Source organism: Oncorhynchus keta, chromosome 2 (assembly GCF_023373465.1).
Source record: "Oncorhynchus keta strain PuntledgeMale-10-30-2019 chromosome 2, Oket_V2, whole genome shotgun sequence".
In the NCBI taxonomy this organism is placed as follows: Eukaryota; Metazoa; Chordata; class Actinopteri; order Salmoniformes; family Salmonidae; genus Oncorhynchus; species Oncorhynchus keta.
In genome coordinates this window covers 50,742,533-50,765,310 of record NC_068422.1, presented here as the reverse complement: position 1 = coordinate 50,765,310, position 22,778 = coordinate 50,742,533, and the positions used below count along the sequence as shown (strand labels likewise).

The following is a 22,778-nucleotide window of genomic DNA, read 5'->3' as shown; positions in this document are numbered from 1 at the left end:
ATTGACAAATAATTTGTCTGCTGCTGAATAGAGTGGCAGAGTATTGAGTAGTCTTAATGTGTTTGTCAATGCCTGTATCTACATCCTGCTGTTATCCCGCAGACAATATAATTTGATAGGGAACAAGGTGGGAAGGCGAGAGAATTGAGTATGGTATTACATTTTCTCAACCTTGTCCTCACTTTCTCTCGGTTTTTATCTTTTTGTCTGTCTCCCCCCCTAAATCTCTCTCTCCCTTTCTAATTTGTTTACCATTCCTTGTTGCCTCTCAGTTTTCTGTCTCACCAGTTTCCTGCCAAAACATCAGAGTGATCCATTAATTACAGGTTGTCACAAAGTGTGTGTATGTGCATGACTGTGTGTGTGTGTGTTCTCTCAGACTGTGATGTTATTCTCCTGCAAGCACCTTCGCCTTCCTTAAGTCAACTGAATTCCGACTACTTGAGGTCAGTCTTGAAATAAGCAAGAAAAGGCTGCATTTGAATACGTTTGAATAACTTCTATCCAGCAGGCTCATTAATCATAACAGCAAACACAAAGCTAATGCTGATAAACAGATTCACTTAATATGAAATGAGTTTCTCATGCTCCAGACATACAAGGACAATTGGTCATACTTTATTGTAGGTGTGCATGAATGCATGCACTCATAACTGCTTTAAAACAGCTACATGACACATTGTAAAACTTGTCATACGTTTTTTATAACTAGTTATGAGTAACCTCATATGATGTTATAAAACTTGTTAACATTTGTGTTATAGATGACTGTTTGTCCTGTTGTCATATGCTCTAATATCAACCATTATTAACGACTGCTATTACATAGTCTGCATGACAACTTTTGTCATATGTTATTACATTCTAACTAAGTCTAGATACAATATTTTATAACAGGGTGTTATTTAATTTACCAACCTCTATGTCACCAACCACATTATTACATTGATTGAAATCCTAGGCGTCAAAACCATGTCATATGCACAGTGCGCACAGACACCTTAAGTAAAGTGACATTAATTTGAGGTATTATAAAAAAAAATGTATGAATGTGCTTATAGCACATTTTGACAACGAGACAATAAACTGCTCTGAGTTGTACAAATTGGACCACGTCCAGATATAAAGATACATTATAATAACAACAATTTGCTCAAAAAACACAAACATGTTCAAATGAAATGTAAGTAAATAGAAATGTTGTTTCTGGGACACATCAGGATTAGTGACAGCTGTGAAAAAATGCAAATGTATAGGCTACAGCAATAACAACCGCTACATAAAAAAAGGTAGTTAGTGTAGTTAGTTAGGTATTGCGTAGTTGATGTTGCAATTGCAACATTGTGTCGATTTCCAGTGTTGAGCTCTTTGGTGAGGAGAATACTTCCCGCCATGTTGATGGAATGTGGCAGCACTACAAAAAAGAAGCAAGACTCAGGTAAGTGTAAAATGGGTACCGGGTTTAGTGCCACACTCACAGACATGGAGGTGTGTTCATCAGTCCATAGCCTTAGAGTGTATTGCTAACACACACACACACACACACACACACACACACACACACACACACACACACACACACACACACACACACACACACACACACACACACACACACACACACACACACACACACACACACACTAGGTTGTAAACAAAATGGTGGATGCTTAACATAAAGGTTTACAGCCAAGGGAAACATTTCTTTACTTTTACTATTTACTACATTGTAGAATAATAGTGAAGACATTAAATAACACATATGGAATCATGTAGTAACCAAAAAGTGTTAAACAAATCAAAATAGACACACTTTTCCTTGATGACAGCTTTGAACACTCTTGGCATTCTCTCAACCAGCTTTCACCTGGAATGCTTTTTTTTTGGAATGCTGGAATGCTTTTGAAGGAGTTACGATATACACTACCGTTAAAAAGTTTGGGGTCACTTAAAAATGTCCTTGTTTTTGAAAGAAAAGCACATTTTCTGTCCATTAAAATAACATCAAATGGATCAGAAATACAGTGTAGACATTGTTAATGTTGTAAATGACTATTGTAGCTGGAAACGGCACATTGTTTATGGAATATCTACATAGGCATACAGGCCCATAGGTAAAGAGGCCCATTATCAGCAACCACCACTCCTGTATTCCAATGACAGGTTGTAATGTTAGCTAATCCAAGTTTATAATTTTAAAAAGGCAAAAAAAAAACTTTTGCAATTATGTTAGCACATCTGACATACTGACAACAAACTGTTGACAACTGACAACAAACGGTTGTCCTGATTAAAGAAGCAATAAAACTGTCCCTCTTTAGACTAGTTGAGTATCTGGAGCATCAGCATTTGTGGGTTCGATTACAGGCTCAAAATGTTCAGAAACAAAGAACTTTCTTCTGAAACTCGTCAGTCTATTCTTTTTCTAAGAAATGAAGGCTATTCTATGTAAGAAATTGCCAAGAAACGGAAGATCTCGTGCAACGCTGTGTAATACTTCCTTCACAGAACAGCGCAAACTGGCTCTAATCAGAATAGAAAGAGGAGTGGGAGGCCCCGGTGCACAAATGAGCAAGAGGACAAGTATATTAGAGCGTCTAGTTTGAGAAACAGACGCCTCAAGTGTCCTCCACTGGCAGCTTCATTAAATAGTACCCATAAAAAACAGTCTCAACGTCAACAGTGAAGAGGCGACTCCGGGATGCTGGCCTCCTCTAACTTCCTGACCCTGTGACTCTATAATGAGGTCGACAGTGTGATAAGGTATTTTGAAAAATGTGTTATTCTTTTTGACATTTGTCTTAGAGTTTTGTATTTAGCTACATTCTTACATTTACATTACATTTAAGTCATTTAGCAGACGCTCTTATCCAGAGCGACTTACAAATTGGTTCATTCACCTTATGACATCCAGTGGAACAGCCACTTTACAATAGTGCATCTAAATCTTTTAAGGGGGGTGAGAAGGATTACTTTATCCTATCCTAGGTATTCCTTAAAGAGGTGGGGTTTCAGGTGTCTCCGGAAGGTGGTGATTGACTCCGCTGTCCTGGCGTCGTGAGGGAGTTTGTTCCACCATTGGGGGGCCAGAGCAGCGAACAGTTTTGACTGGGCTGAGCGGGAACTGTACTTCCTCAGTGGTAGGGAGGCGAGCAGGCCAGAGGTGGATGAACGCAGTGCCCTTGTTTGGGTGTAGGGCCTGATCAGAGCCTGGAGGTATTCTTAAAATGTGCACGCAGCATTTGTGTGTTTGAGTCACTTTTAATTCTTAATTGATCTACCGTTTCTATCATAGGCCACTGTAATCGATGGGGGCTCAGGGCAGTAACATTCTGCTCATCTGATGAAAGTGCTCATGGGTGAGATTCAAACTTTAAAGACTGAGATCGAGTCATTGAAGGCAGACCATCAGAAGAGAAACATTCTTTGAGGGCAGAGATGCAGGCGACAGCTAATGCATTGGTCCAGAGCCAGGGGGTATTGGCGGAGAGTCACTCCTCATTAGTGAAACTCCGGGTTCATTAATACTGTGTCTCAGAAGTTTCTTTCCATGAATGATGTAACCTGAAAAAGCATTAAAGACAGAGTTAACGAGTACTTGAGGTCACCGAGAAAGTCTGGACATGGCCTGCTCCTGCCTTATGTAAGGATGTTTCCCATGTTTACTACAGTATGCTATGTTTACTTGTCAGACTGCACAGTAGCCTAATAAACAAATGCAGTTGGCTTATATCTTCAAAATACTTTATTACCCTTTATTACCCTGTATTTCCTCATCAGCATCTTTATGCTTTCGTTAATAAAATAATGATAAAAATTATCTTTCAAAATGCTGATGTTTATTTAGTTATGGATCCATAACGAATTACTTGTTCAAATATTATATCCATTATATTCTTGAGATAAGTGTTGAGTGAATACATTGGGGCAAAAAAGTATTTAGTCAGCCACCAATTGTGCAAGTTCTCCCACTTAAAAAGATGAGAGAGGCCTGTAATTTTCATCATAGGTACACTTCAACTATGACAGACAAAATGAGAGAAAAAAATCCAGAAAATCACATTGTAGGATTTTTTATGAATTTATTTGCAAATTATGGTGGAAAATAAGTATTTGGTCAATAACAAAAGTTTCTCTATACTTTGTTATATAGGTCAAACGTTTACTGTAAGTCTTCACAAGGTATTCACACACTGTTGCTGGTATTTTGGCCCATTCCTCCATGCAGATCTCCTCTAGAGCAGTGATGTTTTGGGGCTGTTGCTGGGCAACATGGACTTTCAACTCCCTCCAAAGATTTTCTATGGGGTTGAGATCTGGAGACTGGCTAGGCCACTCCAGGACCTCCACTCCTTCATTGCCCGGGCGGTGTGTTTGGGATCATTGTCATGCTGAAAGACCCAGCCATGTTTCATCTTCAATGCCCTTGCTGATGGAAGGAGGTTTTCACTCAAAATCTCACGATACATGGCCCCATTCATTCTTTCCTTTACACGGATCAGTCGTCCTGGTCCCTTTGCAGAAAAACAGCCCCAAAGCATGATGTTTCCACCCCCATGCTTCACAGTAGGTATGGTGTTATTTGGATGCAACTCAGCATTCGTTGTCCTCCAAACACGACGAGTTGAGTTTTTACCAAAAGGTTCGATTTTGGTTTCATCTGACCATATGACATTCTCCTAATCTTCTTCTGGATCATCCAAATGCTCTCTAGCAAACTTCAGACGGGCCTGGACATGTACTGGCTTAAGCAGTGTGACACGTCTGGCACTGCAGGATTTGAGTCCCTGGCGGCGTAGTGTGTGGATGGTAGGTTTTGTTCATTTGATCCCAGCTCTCTGCAGGTCATTCACTAGGTCCCCCCGTGTGGTTCTGGGATTTTTGCTCACCGTTCTTGTGATCATTTTGACCCCACGGGTGAGATCTTGCGTGGAGCCCCAGATCGAGGGAGATTGTCAGTGGTCTTGTATGTCTTCCATTTCCTAATATTTGCTCCCAAAGTTGATTTCTTCAAATCAAGCTGCTTACCTATTGCAGATTCAGTCTTCCCAGCCTGGTGCAGGTCTACAATTTTGTTTCTGGTGTCCTTTGACAGCTCTTTGGTCTTGGCCATAGTGGAGTTTGGAGTGTGACTGTTTGAGGTTGTGGACAGGTGGCTTTTATACTGATAACAAGTTCAAACGGGTACCATTAATACAGGTAACAAATGGAGGACAGAGGAGCCTCATAAAGAAGAAGTTACAGGTCTGTGAGAGACAGAAATCTTGCTTGTTTGTTATTGACCAAATACTTATTTTCCACCATAATTTGCAAATACATTCATTAAAAATCCTACAATGTGATTTTCTGGATTTATTTATTCTCATTTTGTCTGTCATAGTTGAAGTGTAACTATGATGAAAATTACAGGCCTCTCTCATCTTTTTAAGTGGGAGAACTTGCACATTGGTGGCTGACTAAATACTTTTTTGCCCCACTGTAGGACTCGATTTACTGTGGATATAGATACTTTTGTACCGGTTTCCTCCAGCATCTTCACAAGGTCCTTTTCTGTTGTTCTGGGATTGATTTTAACTTTTTGCATCAAAGTACGTTCCTCTCTAGGAGACAGAATGCGTCTACTTCCTGAGTGGTATGACGGCTGCGTGGTACCATGGTGTTTATACTTGCGTACTATTGTTTGTACAGATGAACGAGGTACCTTCAGGCATTTGGAAATTGCTCCCAAGAGTGAACCAGACTTGTGGATGTCTACAACTTTTGTTCTGAGGACTTGGCTGATTTCTTTTGATTTTCCCATGATGTCAACCAAAGAGGCACTGAGTTTGAAGGTAGGCCTTGAAATACATCCACCACTCAGATTACCTCAGATTACGTCAAAAAGAAGCTTCTAAAACCATGACATAATTTTATGGAATTTGACAATCTTTTTTTATTTTTTATTTTACCTTTACCAAGTCAGTTAAGAACAAATTCTTATTTTCAATGATGGCCTAGGAACAGTGGGTTAACTGCCTGTTCAGGGGCAGAATGACAGATTTGTAGCTTGTCAGCTCGGGGGTATGAACTTGCAACCTTCCAGTTACGAGTCCAACGCTCTAACCACTAGGCTACCCTGCCGCCCCAATCTGTTTAAAGGCACAGTCAACTTAGTGTATGTAATCTTCTGACCCACTGGAATTGTGATACAGTGAATTATAAGTTAAATAATATCTATGTAAACAATTGTTGGAAAGATTACTTGTGTCATGCACAAAGTAGATGTCCTAACCGACTTGCCAAGACTATAGTTTGTTTACAAGAAATTTGTGGAGTGACGAGTTTTAATGACTCCAACCTAAGTGTATGTAAACTTCCGACTTCAACTGTAACTGTTCTAAAGGCGTTATGAATGCATACATAAGGACACCTACAGTAAAGTATTACTGGACAGTCATTAGCCATAGACACCCTTCATCAGACCGGATATCGTGTCAAAAATGTAAGTTTTTAAACATTTTTAATAATGTCCCTTCGTCTGGTAATATTATTTTTATATCCTGATAAAATGACTAAATACCTAAGGACTAGACACACACACGTCCGCATTCGCAGAAACACACTTATACATGTACTCTCGCGCACGCACGCACGCACGCACGCACGCACGCACGCACACACACACACACACACTCTCTCTCTCTCTCTCTAACAGAAATGCAAACAACTACCTGAAACAAAAACATGCACACGCATGCACTCAAGCATGTACCATGCAAACATGCACTCATGTTTGATTCAATATTTTTGCAACTCAGTTCTTGACGGACAATTGTACGTAATTTTCACCTAAATCAATACTAATGTTTGCAGGCCTCTCAATGTGTCTCGTCAGCTAGTTCAAACCTCAACTAGATGATACCAAAGGTGACAATCTAAGCACCCTTGGCTGACAGGTTTTGTGTGTCTGTGTGTGTGTGTTTGTGCGTGTGTGTGTGCGTGTGTTGCAGCTCAGTGTGATGCAAGCCTCAGCTGTCCAATTTGTGTTAGAGGGGGGAAAAATTGTTTGCTTTGTCACAGTTGGACCTTGTTAAAGGCCCAATGCAGCCATTTTCATATCATTATATAATACATTCTGGGCAACAATGAGGTACTTTACTGTAATAATTTATATTTAAATTGATAAAAGCTTTTTAGCTAAAAACTATTTCTCAAACAATTTTGCTAGGACTGGCTGGGAGTAGTCTGAGTGGAGAGGTGCAAACTGAAAACTAGCTGTTATTGGCAAAGGTTTGGAACTCTCTTTGTTATTGGTCTCTTAAACAATTAACCGCCTGGTGATGTCATTAGGCGAGCCAAAACTCCCGTCCATGCAAACCTTCTGATTAGAAGGTCCTGTGTAGATTTTATTTTCAACCAGCAACTATCAGTTAATAACACTGATTTAATAAAATCTAACTATAACAGTGTTTGTTTCATTAGCTATTGTACAATATGATACAAAACACAGGAAAGCAATGATTTGACTGCACTGGGACTCCAAGGGATGGTTAAGGCAGAAGTTGCCTCAGCCAGAAATCTCAAAATGCATGAATTTTAGAATATATGTTCTGGAGGTCGAAAATGTATAATCTGTTCATTTCTTAATTCTTATCAATAGTTTCTCTTTTGAGGAGTGTAGTTGCAGGGCAGAGGCAGGGATGTTAAGTGTAGAATGTACGTGGCCTGCATGTCAAGAAGTAAAACCTGTAAAGTACTAGTATGACAGAGTGATGCTACTTTCTAGAGCCTGTAGCTCTCTAGACAATTCTGCTGGTGGACATTTTCTTTATGACTTTAAAACCAAGGAGTTACAGCACACACTTCTTTCCTGTACAGTTTCACTTTCTTCATTTGAAATGCCAATGTTTGGGTCTACCGAACTCCGACAGTCTGGCAGTTGGTTGCTTGAGTGAGGCCAGTAGCCCGAAACACTGGCATTAAAAACTTCTTAGGGCTCGGCCCCTTTTTCTCAATTTCTGCCTGAATGACGTGCCGAAAGTAAACTGCCTGTTGCTCAGGCCCTGAAGCCAGGATATGCATATAATTGGTACCATTGGAAATAAAACATTTTGAAGTTTGTAGAAATGTTGAAATAATGTAGGAGAATATAACACAATAGATATGGTAGGAGAAAATCCAAAGAAAAACCAAACAGAATATTTTTGTTGTTGTTGAGAGACCATCCTCTTAGAATGGCAAGTATCAAGTCATATTGACATTTAGCTCCCTGGATGCAATTCCTATGGCTTCCACAGGGTGTCAGCAGTCTATGTTCAAGGTTTCAGGCTTGTTACTTCAAAAACATTTGCGGGTGCCATGAAGACAGGACAAACTTGCTAAAATCGGTTTCCTATTGAACATACTTCTTTCCGTAAGAAATATTATAGTTTGATTACATTTGAGGGTATCTAAGGAATAAATAGAAACATATTTTGACTTGTTGAAACAAAGTTTAGGGGCAGATTCTCGGATTCCTTTCTCTGCACGTTGAACGAGTGGATTACTCAAATCGATGACGCCAACTAAACTGACTTTTTGAGATATAAAGAAGGATTTTATCTAACAAAACGACACTACATGTTATAGCTGGGACCCCTTGGATGACAAATCAAAATTCCTAGGCTGGGATTCCCAGTGGAGCCACAGCTACAGTTCTTATATAAACAAGAGAATGAGGCTGCCAGGAACACTGCAGCCAATGTTAATTGGTGATGTGTCCCAAATTATGACACTTTTCAAAAACATTACAACCAAATCAATTGGACACAGTATTACATAATGTAGCTTTAATATAAAAAAAGTATGATTTCTTAGTAGACTGGGTAAACTGAGCATTATGCAAAGTAGTTAAGTCATGTATGTCAAGGGACTATAATGTTACAATATGTGCAATGTTACCATAAATAAATGGCATTATTGTTATTCAAAAATAGTGAAATACGTCCACACGCACACAATCTCTGAATCCAGCAGTCCCAGTAATGATAGCTAGGTACTGGGGTACAGTACGAGTGACTGAACCCTATCTCCCAATTATTCCTAAGGATACTGAGATAGAGTGGCGTGTGTGTGTACACCCCCGTGTGTGTGAGAGAGTATCTGCTCTCTATTGGAGATCATTAGAAAACCACTCAGTTGAAACAGATCACTGTAGAGAGAAATGGATGGGGGGAGAAGAGAGAGAGAGAGAGAGAAAGAGAAATGGACAGACAGAAGGAGAGATGTCTCTGCCCCTAATAGCACAGCGGGAGGCTCCCCCAGCACTCTGTAACCCTTTATTTTTTATTCTATCTATATTTTCAATTCTTCACTCCCTCCCTTGAATGGTGTCCTCTCTACACAATTTTGAATTATTGCTTGTAAGATACTGACACAAAGCATAAAGTGTGTGTGGGTCTAAGTTTGTGTATGAATATTCCAGTGTGAAATTGTGTGTGTGTGTGTGTGTGGCAGATGAACAGCACCAGTGTGTGTGTGTGTGTGTGTGTGTGTGTGTGTGTGTGTGTGTGTGTGTGTGTGTGTGTGTGTGTGTGTGTGTGTGTGTGTGTGTGTTTGTGTGTTTCCATATAGCTAATGCCTCTGTATTTATCTACCTTATTCTAAAACAGATTAAATACATTTTAAAAATCCTCAGCAATCTACACACAATACCCCATAATGACAAAGCAAAAACAGGTGTTTAGAATTTTTTGTAAGTACAACATATATATAATATATATAACATATACCTTATTTAAGAAATACCTTATTTACATACGTATTCAGACCCTTTGCTATAACACTCGAAATTGAGCTCAGTTGCAATTAAAAATGGAAAAAAAGGCAAATCCAGTCATACAATCAAAATCTTCACACACAGATGTTTCTACGACTTGATTTTAGTCACCTGTGGTAAATTCAATAGATTTGACATGATTTGGAAAGGTACACACCTGTCTATATAAGTTCCGACAGTTAACAGTGCATGTCAGAGCAAAAACTAAGCAATGAGGTCGAAGAAATTGTCCGTAGAGCTTCGAGACAGGATTGTGTTGAGGCACAGATCTGGGGAAGGGTACCAAAACAGCATTGAAGGTCCCCAAGAACACAGTGGCCTCTATCATTCATAAAATAAGAAGTTCGGAACCACCAAGAAACTGAGCAAACAGGGGAGATGGGCTTTGGTCAGAAAGGTGACCAAGAACATGATGGTCACTGTGACAGAGCTCTAGAGTTCCTCTGTGGAGATAGGAGAACCTTCCTGATTACAGGCCTGAGCAATTCCAGTCCTCTGGGGCCTGATTGGTGTCACACTTTTCCCCCATCCCTATCAGACACCAGATTTAAACTAATTGCATTTTTAACTGAAGATCATGATTAGTTGAATATTGGAGTCGGGTGTGTTAGCTGGGGCAAACGTGTGACACCAATCAGCCCCCCGAGGACTGAAGTTGCCCAGGCCTGTTCCAGAAGGACAACCGTCTCTGCAGCACTCCACCAATAAGGCTTTTATGGTAGAGTGGCCAGGCGGAAACCACTCCTCAGTAAAAGGTACATGACAGCCTGCTTGTAGTTTGCCAAAAGGCACCTAAAAACTCTCAGACCATGAGAAACAAGATTCTCTGGTCTGATGAAAGCAAGATTGAACTCTTTGGCCTGAATGCCAAGCGTCACGTCTGGAGGTAACCTGGCACCATACCTACGGTGAAGCATGCTGGAGGCAGCATCATGCTGTGGGGATGTTTTTCAGCGGCAGGGACTGGGAGATTAGTCAGGATCGAGGCAAATATGAACGGAACAAAGTACAGAGAGACACCTGAACATAGCTTTGCAGCAATGCTCCCCATTCAACCTGACAGAGTTTGAGAGGATCTGTAGAGAAGAATGGGAGAATACAAATACAGGTGTGCCAAGCTTGTAGCATCATACCCAAAGAAGACTCGAGGCTGTAATCATGCCAAAGGTGCATTAACAAAGTACTGAGTAAAGGGTCTGAATACTTACGTAAATGTAATATAAATTGGCAAACATTTCTAAAAATCAGTTTTTACTTTCTCGTTATGGGTTATTGTGAGTTATTGTGTGTAGGTTGATGAGGGGAAAAAACGATTTAATCAATTTTAGAATAAGGCTCTAACGTTACAAAGTGTGGAAAAAGTCAAAGGGTCTGAATACTTTCCGAAGGCACTGTATCTCTGTGTCTCCCTGTCACAGTGACCTGATAAGGGGGCAGAACAGGGTGCCAGTGGGGTAGTTAGTCGATTCTCCTCCTCTCTAGCAACCTATTGAGGGAAGACTCCTATGAACATCACCAGTGTGTGTGTGTGTGTGTGTGTGTGTGTGTGTGTGTGTGTGTGTGTGTGTGTGTGTGTGTACACACACACTCCCTAAGGGCTACGGTTGGAGTGGCTGAAAGAGAGAAAGTGTAGCTGCTCATCCGCTGAAGGATGACAGTTTAAAAGGGGGTCTTTCACTGGCTGTTCAGATCAACTGACAGGTGTGTGGGTGTGGGATGGAGTGTATGTGTGTTGGAAGATAGTTTTTGTGTGCGTGTGTGGGTATCAGAATAACTCTACCAGTATACATTGAGAGGAATGATGTCTAAATAAGAAAACTGTGGCATTTTGTTCAACTTTGTTGCATGGGAGGCTAATTTCATGGATGTATCAATGTTCAGATGGAAGGCTATCTGTCTGAGACGGTTGTTCATGGGTTCCAAGGAAAGCCAGGCCTCTCCCAAAGATTTACCAAGAAAAAATAAAAAACATACAAAATAATTTATCTTTCATCTGTCTGTGTTTCATACAATTTACAAGAGGCTGAAAGTATCTCACTGGAAAAAGCATCAGAGCGAATGAAACCGCGTCCCTCTGTCTCAGTATGGGTAGCGAACTATCAGATGTTGTCTGGTCAAAAAGAGCATGACATTGTTGCCGCCCATAGTATTGAATACAAGAGAAGTGAGCGAGCATTTGACCACCCTTGATAAAAAATATTAAATAATAGCCAATCAGCGTTGAGCTAAACTGTATGTGTTCAGCTGTGAATGGTCCTGACGCACCAACAAAAAAAGTGTTAAGGGAAGCCAGTTTGGATTTGGCTTCACACAAATCATTTCACCAGAATCCAAACCTCATTGACAGAAAAATATTTAATTTTTGCATCTCGTTGTGCTGTTGTGCTCTGGTGGCTATCTAAGCTAGCTAGCTAGATAAGCCATGGATGGAGATAGGGATTTGGACTTGTGGTTTTACTTAATTCTCCATACTGGCCAATGATTATAATGGCGATTCTAATAAATGTATACATTGTGCCTCTGGCCTGAGAGGATGGAAGTTCAACATGTAGCTAGATGTAGTAGGCCTGTTGCATCGTTGCCATGAAGGGAAGTTAGGCTAGTGAGCAAGCATTTGTGACTCGTTTCAGGAAACTAGGCGTATGTCGCGCTACTTCACAGGAAAAAATTCTAATCAGAATGTGTTTGTTGGCAGAAATGCCTTCTGGAACATGTGAACTTTCTTGTGCCTTTATAACAAAGTTGTAAATACTCTGTAGATACAAATACAATTGTTAAATTAGGAGCCGAGTTGGTTTAGCCACAGAAAAAGTCAGCAATCTTCCCACTAGCCATGATTGGCTGAGATAATGAGTGGGCTGGACATGCCGAGAGATGAGTTCGGATTGGTCTGCGATGTAGCATGCTTCTGTCTATTTGAGCTGGTCAGCATGTGTAGTAGGTAATCATATCTAACGCTGCTTTAAAAAAAATATATCACGTACTAAAACTGTTGTGTTGTTCTCCACTTTCTGGAGGACCGAGTTTTGAAGTCAGTGGAATTAGTGTATGATAGCTAAGGAGATGGAGAAAACACCTGTCTCTGCATTACATCTTCAAACTAAGGACAGCCATGGCATCCTTCACAGAGAGGTAGAAGCATCCATCCATGGGTAAGTAGCCTAGAACAACAAAAACTACATGACAGAGTCATAGACTCTCTAGACAACATGAAAGAGGAGGATGGCATTGCTAGCATTTCTTTACAAGTACAAGTCTACATGCTTTTTTCTTCACACACACACACACACACACACACACACACACACACACACACACACACACACACACACACACACACACACACACACACACACACACACACACACACACACACACACACACACACACACACACACAGAGAAATCAGTACCATGGACAGCCACATCATATTTAGCTTACGTTGATTGGACTAAATAGTTGCTGGTATCTTTCATTGTCACTGTATTAGGTGATGAGATGATGTTGAAGTTTAAATGGTGCTGGATTAGTGGAGGCAGCTCCTGTTTTCTTTGCAAAGTAACTCTCCGTGGTTGTAAGTCAATAGTTTCGTCATCCGAAAATGTCGGAAATATTAACTTGCTTGAACATGCTGTAGGTCATGTAACTGTTTGTTACATGCAATATGTTTTGTGGACTTCACTGGATAGATGCTGCTCTCGAGTTTTGTGATGGAAACAATGATTTGGTTGAATTTATTCTTATCATCTCAGCCTTAGGCCTATATATCATGGTGTCAAGCCATATTAACTAACATGCTGGGCTTCTCAGGTTTTTTTTTTACACACACATACCACTACTTTTGTTAGGTCTGATGAAGTCTATTTTAGACTTTAGACAGTTCTGATCACACAGCAATTACCACCATTACAGTGCCTTCGGAAAGTAGTCATAGCCCTTCACATATTCCACATTTTGTTGTGTTACAGACTGAATTAAAAATAGATTAAATAGATTGGTTTCTTTTTCACACAATCTACATATAATACCCCATAATGTGAAAGTGAAAACATGTTTATTAACATTTTTGAAGATGTATCAAAAATGAAATACAGAACAATCTAATTTCCACAAGTATTCACACCCCTGATGATACATGTTAGAATCGCCTTTGGCAGCGAGTACAGCTGTGAATCTTCCTGGGTAAGTCTCTAAGAGCTTTGCACACCTAGATTTGGCACATAATTCTTTAAAAAATTGTTCAAGCTCCATCAAGTTGGTTGTTAAACAGCCATTTTCATGTCTTGCCAAGTCTTGCCAAAAAACTCTCTGATGCTTCAAATAGTGGTGTCAGCATTCTGTAAGGACCGACGCTGGAGATGAGAAGCAAGTACAGGGAGTGAACATTTAATGGAAAACGGACATCAAACAAAACAAGAACAGCGTCTGGATGGTGGGAACAAAACGACATGACGACAATAATGCTGACACAGGGAACAAAACTTAGAAAAACAGCCGTCTCCTAAAGTTGATTCAGCTGCGCGATCGGGGCACCACCAGTACAGAGCTTGCTCAGGAATGGCAGCAGGCAGGTGTGAGTGCATCTGCACGCACAGTGATGCAAAGACTTTTGGAGGATGGCCTGGTGTCAAGAAGGGCAGCAAAGAAGCCACTTCTCTCCAGGAAAAACAACTTTCCGATTGTTTGGTGCATCTGGAAAAAACCTTGTTCAGAGAAGACAAGGTGAGTGCTACCATCAGTCCTGTGTCATGCCAACAGTAAAATCATCTTGAGACCATTCATGTGTGGGGTTCTCAGCCAACGGGGTGTGCTCACTCACAATTCTGCCTAAGAACACAGCCATGAATTAAGAATGGTACCAACACATTCTCCGAGAGCAACTTCTCCCAACCATACAGGAACAGTTTGGTGACGAACAATGCCTTTTCCAGCATGATGGAGCACCTTACCAAAAGGCAAAAGTGATAACTAAAACATAAATATTTTGGGTCCATGGTCAGGAAACTCCTCAGACCTTAATCCCATTGAGAACTTGTGGTCAATCCTCAAGAGGCGGGTGGACAAACAAAACCCCACAAATTCTGACAAACTCCAAGCATTGATTATGCAAGAATGGGCTGCCATCAGTCAGGATGTGGCCCAGAAGTTAATTGACAGCATGCCAGGGCGGATTGCAGAGGTCTTAAAAAAGAATGGTCAACACTGCAAATATTGACTCTTTGCATCAACTTCATGTAATTGTCAATAAAAGCCTTTGACACTTGAAATGCTTGTAATTATACAGAAATGCTTATAATTATTCAGTATTCCATAGTAACATCTGACAAAAATATCTAAAGACATTGAAGCAGCAAACTTTGTGGAAATTAATATTTGTGTCATTTTCAAAACTTTTGGACACAACTGTACATTGTGCAGTAAAGGTTGATGTTTGAAAGCAGCTTGGAATTGAAGAAAGCACCAGAACCACGGCAGAATCAGTGGGATCTTGCTTTTTGCAACAAACAGGTAGAAAAAGCACATGATCAAACATAGCTTCGGACATCATTGATGACGTACTTCTGATAAAGTGATACATACGTAGTTACAGTGCTTCGAAGTTAGCTGCTTAGCGATTTGACTCATGCCTCGGAGCTCTGGTATCAAACGTAACATCACTACATACCAAACCAACAAGTGTGTGTTCGTGAAAGAAAACAAGTCAAGAACTAAGCTATTGTTCCATATTAGAGAAGGGGAGTTTGAACTGTAAAGTTCTGATAGAAAACTTAGCTAACAGCAGAATGCTAACTTGCATTAGCTAATTTTGCTTACTGGTGCTAGCCAGGTGTTAGCATTCTGCTGTTAGCTTACTTTGCTAATTGGCAATAGCTAAATTTGATAACTGGTGCTAGCCATTCGACTTGACTGCTTTTCCCTCATGGGCACCCATTTGTTTTGTTGACTCACTCAGGTATCATGTGAACACACAGTTTCATGCTCGTTGGTATGCAAATCCTCTTGCTACCTGTCTATCCTTAATTGTTGACCATTTTTTTGGCTCACTGCCCCGCATTTTACAGTTTGCTTCTACAGCCCCAACTTGCGAATTGGTCATGTCCTGCTCGTATAGTACTGTACAGTATATGTGCAAGCAGGATCCATACAGTGAGCAAGTCCTCCACTTTCTCTGTGTTTGGCATGTGATGTGTTGCTTTGTGTTTTTGCTATTTCATGAGCTGTGCTTGTTTCGGGAGGTGGGGTGCGGGCTGTATTTGCGAACCAACTGTAGCTTATAGCAAAATGTTTGTAAATTCCGGTCAAGAACAGAGACAAAGCACTGTTACCCTAGCTAGCCTGTAGTTTCAAATGGAAGTCGCAAATGAACGGTTTCAACATTGCAGGAAAGTCACGACTTCTGCCGAAGTCAGCCCTTCTCCTTGTTCGGGTGGTGTTCGGCGGTCGACGTCACCGGCTGATCCATGTTCCAGTTTCTGTTTTGTTTTGTCTGTATTACACACACCTGGTTTCAATTTCCATATCATGTTCCTTATTTAACCCTCTGGCATACATTTATGTTCTGTCCATGATTGTTGGTGTCTTAAGTGGTTGTTGTATGTGCGAGTGTGTATGTATGTTCCTATTTGGAATTTTTGCTTGACTTTTTGAGTAAACTCCGTTATGTTGCTCAAAACCTGTGTCCTGCGCCTGACTCCGCTACATCTCTGCACCCAATCGCTGACAAGGAAGCTGTGTTTATTTTTGCTCTATTCCAGGACAATGTGAACTTTCAATGTAGCAAATGTTTGCTAGCAGAGGACTACAGTGGCGAAGTGGCTACTCTTAGCAAACTTACACAAGCTACTGGGGAATCCACGTCCACCTATTTTCTCTTTCTCTGCTGCTCCAGAAGCTGGATGCCGATCTGACCTGATGGGAGTGTCTCTCCATAACCGATTGGCCAGGGCTATGCAGTGATCCCTTCCCAAAGGGGTCTACCCCTTCCCTGGAAAATGGAGTTAGTAGGATGCTTCTGGATCACTTAGGGGATGTTCATATTCTTGACCCTGTCAACGAGCCTTGGAGGCACGTCACTCGCCATGGAAGTCGATAGCAGCGGCTTTTGGCAATTGGGGCATCCTTAGCGGTGGGAAGCCATTTCATGACATTAGGAATGGTAGCTCGGAATGGCTGAAACAGGATTTTGAAGAAGTGATTGGGTCCTATCAAAAAACGTTTCTGGCCCTGTTCCCTCGCTGGGTTGAGATAGTGAAAGTTTTAGCATTCTACTAGCAATTCACAACTAGCTAAGTAACAACTGCAGCTCATTGGGTAACTGTAGACAACTTTGACACCTTTTGGAAGGAGAGGATGCTCTATAAGGAGGAAGGGTGGCTCCCTAATCATTTGGGTGCCTGGATAGTGTCCAAACACTACAAGGCAGCGCTGAGGCAATTACTGATCAAATCAAGCTCCTCAAAGGTATTTACTCCCATTAAATTGCAGCGATATCATTCTGCCACACCTTCCCATGTTGACAGATGTATTGTAAATTGTAATTCTGTGCCTGTTAATTTAATTTCCATTGATAGCTCTGTTAGCTCCTATAAAGAACCCACTATGTTATTAATAGTTTTATATTTATTTATTTAACCTTTATTTAACTAGGCAAATCAGTAATTTAACTAGGTAAACCAAATTATAATAATTATATAGACCTGATCATCTGTTGAAGAAATTGACCAACAAAGGCCAGTTGTGATGTTGTGATACAGCCCGGGGTCAAATCAGGGTCTGTAGTGACGCCTCTAGCACTGAGATGCAGTGGCTTAGACCACTGCGCCACTCGGGAGCCAAGCTATTGATCTCAAGCTATCGTTTTGCTACATGTGCTCATAAACACAGAGGTATTGTCTATAGTAGTCTTGTGCACATTTACCTGAATTCTACTATTAGCTCTGCAACTTTGAATCCAATCAAGAAACCTATTGTTTCAATGAAATGAGCAGCAGCATTACAGAACCATCACTAGACTGGCACACAAGACAGCACATTTCTCACTTGATAGATGCGTAATTAAAGCCACTTTCTAGTATCTGAAATGGTTGTGTTAGGAGATATACATCTTGATTGGCTTACACATCAAATCAGTTTAAGAATATCTGTCTTGAGTTCAACTTGACTCGGCTGATAATGAAACCCACTCGTATTAATGTAAAACATATAGCAAACTCCTCATTGAACTTAACCTGACTAACCATCCCCATAAGTTAAAAAAATGAACTAATCCATGGTACTCTCCTGTACTCTCAGACCTCCTCTTGATAAGTAATCAAGCCTGGGACAAGGCTAGATAAACTGGTTCGTTAGCTGATTGGCGGCTTTTTAGGCAATTGAGAAATATGTGCACCGCATCGGGCTAAACAGGCCTAGACGCTATGACAGACTGTTAGTGATCCCTCTATATTCTGGAAAACCATTAGTTCACTGAATCTGAGTAATTCATCTTCTTCCCTGCCTAAACAAGTAGTTTTAGACTCCTGCATCATCACTGAAAATTGTAAGTTTTGTGACGTTTTTAAATCAGCATTTTATCTCAGCTGGTTTCCTATTAAAAATAAATGGTGGTGATACAGTTCTTGGCCAGTCAGTTCACTGTTCTTCCCACATACAGACTCAAGTTGCGTTGATTGCTGATCAGGCAAACTCACGTGACTTACATTTACATTTAAGTCATTTAGCAGACGCTCTTATCCAGAGCGACTTACAAATTGGTGCATTCACCTTATGACATCCAGTGGAACAGCCACTTTACAATAGTGCATCTAAATCTTTTAAGGGGGGTGAGAAGGATTACTTTATCCTATCCTAGGTATTCCTTGGGAAATGGTAGTCAGTGTTTTTCTTTTTGGCAACTTACAGAAACAGTCATTGGTGCCTTATTAGCTATTGACACCAAGAATTCATTAGGGGCTGACAATTTAGACCTGTCTTTGCTTAAGTATGCAGCGCTCCTCATTGCTGGCTCAGTAACACCAATGTTTTACATTTCACTTAAGTATCAGGAAATATTCTAAAAGTGTGGAAAGCAGATTTTGTGCTACCACTCCAAAAGGGCGGGGATAGTAGTAATCTTGATAGGCAACCAATTTCCAGACTCCCTTGTCTTGCGGAAATACTAGAATCATTGGTCAACAAACAGGTACGTTATTTTATCTGTAAATGGTATTCTTCATGTTAACCAATCCGGATTCAGACCTAAACATAGCACCACTACGGCTACCATGCTTGTTGTAAATTATATTGCAAACATTGTAAAAAATAAAGAATTGTGCTGCCATGTTTATAGACTTGTCAAAAGTATTTGATGATGTAGACTATGTTATTCTGTTGAATAAACTGTCCGAGGGTTAGCTACTGATGCTTGCCGATGATTTCAAAATGATCTCAATGACAGAACTCAGGCCACCAAGGTAGATGGAGTGAAATCTGAGTTCCTTAAGTTACATAAAGGGGTGCCCCAAGGTTCGATACTCAGCCCACTACTCATTACAATCTATATAAATAACATTGGTAATGCTGTAAAAAAAAAAAAAAAAAAAATTGTCTGCAGATACTGTGTTGTATTCCATTGCTCCATCGGTTGGCCAAGCCTTTTCACATATGAAGTGTGATTTTCAAGCACTGCAGAGATCACGATTGTATTTAAAGTCAGCACTAAATGTAAACAAAACAAAATGCATGCTTTTTTTCTAGGTCCCATAATCCAGATTGAAATGCATTTGTAATGACAAGTTTGAACACAAATTGAGTGAGTTCCTTCCTACACATATCTTGGAATCTGGCTTGATGACAAACTGACATTTAAAAAACATGTCACTGAGCTGAAGAAGTTCAAGTCCAAGGTTGGTTTCTTTTATAGAAACAAAGCATGTCTGACTTTTGTTAATAGGAAGGAAATTGTCCAGGCCACTTTAGGTCAATCAAATTTCAATCAATCAAATGTCTTTATAAAGCCCTTCTTACATCAGCTGATGTCACAAAGTGCTGAACAGAAACCCTGCCTAAAACCCCAAACAGCAAGCAATGCAGTTGGTAGTCTTAAACAAATCTACTTTGAAACAAAAGTACACCTCACACACATGGTTATGGGCTTAAAAAAGAAAACACCTGTACCATGTCAGATATAAAGTTGAAATGTATTCAATTTTGAGTTTGGATCCCAATATGACACTTTAAATACATCACATAATACTGAAATATAACAAAACGCTTAGTGTGTTTATTGAGCTGTACACTGAGGTGACTATTCAGAGATGCTCAGTTGGTAAATATTCCCCTCCAGTGATTCCCCAACATTTTGTCAACATGTGCCTCAAAAATGGAGCAGATATCTGGTACCAATCTATCTTTATAAGCGTTTATCCATAACAAGGCGTCCCCTAGTGTCCAAAAATCTGAAAATGTCACATTTTGAAAAATCTTTATTTCTTTAGTGTAGACAATACTTTTTCATGCTTTCATGAGTGTTTGAGATTAGGTCCCTGAACGGTCAAAAACCTCTTCAAATAGAAGTATGTTTGCAGCACTATTCAACAAATATCCTACAGGTAGGCCCTCGCTCACTCTCTCTCATCATAAAACAAGCTGGCGGGCTCCCAGAGGCAGGGCCATAAAAGGCCCCAGCTCACTCAACTACCCCTCTGCCTTGTTAACAGCCATCAGCCCAAAAGCAGAGATAAGGATCTTTCTCCACTGAACTGACCAATCAGCGGTGAGGAGGCTTGGCACTCTGTGACCCCTTGAATCCATCAGTCTATATCATAGTTCATCACTCCATCTAGTGGAGAGGTGTTAATGTACAGGTCAGGCAAATCCATTCTCCAAAAACAAATCAAATCTATGTATTGGTAGCAGGACTGAACACAGGCCCACCGACCATTTGTTTCAGCTTTACTAAAATAGACACTCAACAAATACAGATAGCCTGGGTTCATGTCACAGTAAAGGGTCTGTACAGATACCTCTGGATGTTTTTATCAAGGAGAGAGGTTGCATCACATAGGTCATCTTAGCTGAAAGCTGAAATATATTCAATTGTGTAAATGTCTAGTAGTTAAGTCTAGATACAAAATAAAACCTAGGTAGCCTAAGGTACATACACTATAAACACCATTTGAATAAACTACATATCCTCAATAGTGTTGTGTTTGCATTGGCTTAAAATAGGCTACACAGCACAAATTCAGCCAGCCAGGAGTACCTGTAGCTGAGGATGGGTGAGCGTGACTGATCAATTGTTTCATTCAGGAGAGAAGTTTCATCCCAGCAGGGGTTCAACATCATTCCTGAAGTAAAATAGAAAAAAGGAACTATTAAAAAAGCTCTTAAAATGCCATAAATCCAGCACAAGTCTACACAATATGTGCAGGTTAACATTCATGAATGTGTGGTAGCCTTAGCCAGCCCTAAGACAGACAGGCTTAACATGATCACAACAACATGTTTCCAATACAAGACGCAGCAAACTGGTTATGCTATTGAACAATTCACGTTGAACAGGCCAAAGTAAACGTGTTCTTTCATGATTTACTTTGTTGTTTATATATCACTTATGAAAGTGGACATGGAATGGAAAGTAGTCGATAGAAGATTCAAGACACTCAACTTTTTCAATTTTCCATTGATTTCTGCCTGATTCGTCCTTGCGCAAGCGCAAAGTAATGGAGTCGCTAGTTGAGTCTCTTGGTAAAATAGCATCACTGATTCAAGTTTCTTCTGTGATAAAGTTATACATTTTATGTCACCAAAATGTCATAAACAGAGCTGACAGGATTCCATATTCATAGTGTTATATAATATATTAAAATCTGAATGTTTTTGTTTGTATTATAATATGTCTTATGTTACCATTCCTTGCCATTCTTTAGGCTAAGCTATACCTGCTACAATGGTGTACTATGAAACCTGAATGCACTTCGTAACTAACATTTATAGCATTAACTACATATTGTAGCTATAACAATAACACAAATAATCAATACACACATTGATCCTTACAAGTGTCTGTCCAGCAGAATACAGCCAACCCTTGTTTGCTTGATGCGTCTTCCACTAAAACAAGCCAACGCGCAGAACAACAACTGTCCGCCCGGGTCAAAGCATTTCGGCTGGGGATGAACAGCGCTGGCCATGTATATATGACTCAAATACCACCAGGATAGACTGAAGGTGATGCTGCTGAATGACAAAGACCTATCCACACTGTTCAAAACGTTGACATGAAAAAACCGCTTGCCCACACAACGACATACACGCTTTCTGTCATCTGTCTAGTACAGTTGAAACCGGGATTCATCAATGAAGAGCACACTTCTCCAGCATGCCAGTGGCCATCCAAGATGAGCTTTTGCGACCATGTCTGTAGTTACAGTAGGTCAAGATGGTTTGTTTTAGAGAAATAAAGGAACATTAAGGAACATTTCTGGGATCTTTTATTTCAGCTCATGAAACATGGGACCAACACTTTACATGTTGCAGTTATATTTTTGTTCAGTCTGTATCTCTCAAATTTTGCGATTTTACATACATCCCTGTTAGTCAGCATGTCTTCTTTACCAAGGTAATCCATCCACCTGAAAGGTGTGGCATATCAAGAAGCTGATTGAACAGCATGATCATTACACAGGTTTACCTTGTGCTGGGGACAATAAAAGGCCACTCTAAAATGTGCAGTTTTGTCACACAACACAATGCCAAAGATGTTTCGAGTTTTGAGGGGGTGGGCAATTGGCATGCTGACTGCAGTATTGTCCACCAGAGCTGTTGCTAGAAAATGTTGTGTTCCCTACCATAAGCCACCTCCAACATCATTTTACATAATTTGGCAGTACATCCAACCGGCCTCACAACTGCAGACCACTTGTAATGGCGTCGTTTGGTGGACTTGTTGGAGTTGGTGCCTCTAGGGCAATTCAGGCAGATGTTAGAGGGACTTTTAATT

At 40.4% G+C, this 22,778-nt stretch overlaps 1 protein-coding gene and 1 long non-coding RNA gene across 3 annotated transcripts in view; one reads left to right on the top strand and one right to left on the bottom strand.

Moving 5' to 3' along the window:
- Positions 1–22,778, top strand: part of sufu (suppressor of fused homolog (Drosophila)) — a 455,419-nt gene that overhangs the window by 261,684 nt on the left and 170,957 nt on the right. The window lies entirely within an intron of this gene.
- LOC118361993 (uncharacterized) lies at positions 597–21,966 on the bottom strand. Its single transcript, XR_004821116.2, has 3 exons — positions 21,836–21,966; positions 21,039–21,123; positions 597–1,414 (listed from the first exon to the last, which is right to left on the bottom strand). It is a non-coding gene; the product is annotated as an uncharacterized LOC118361993 (long non-coding RNA).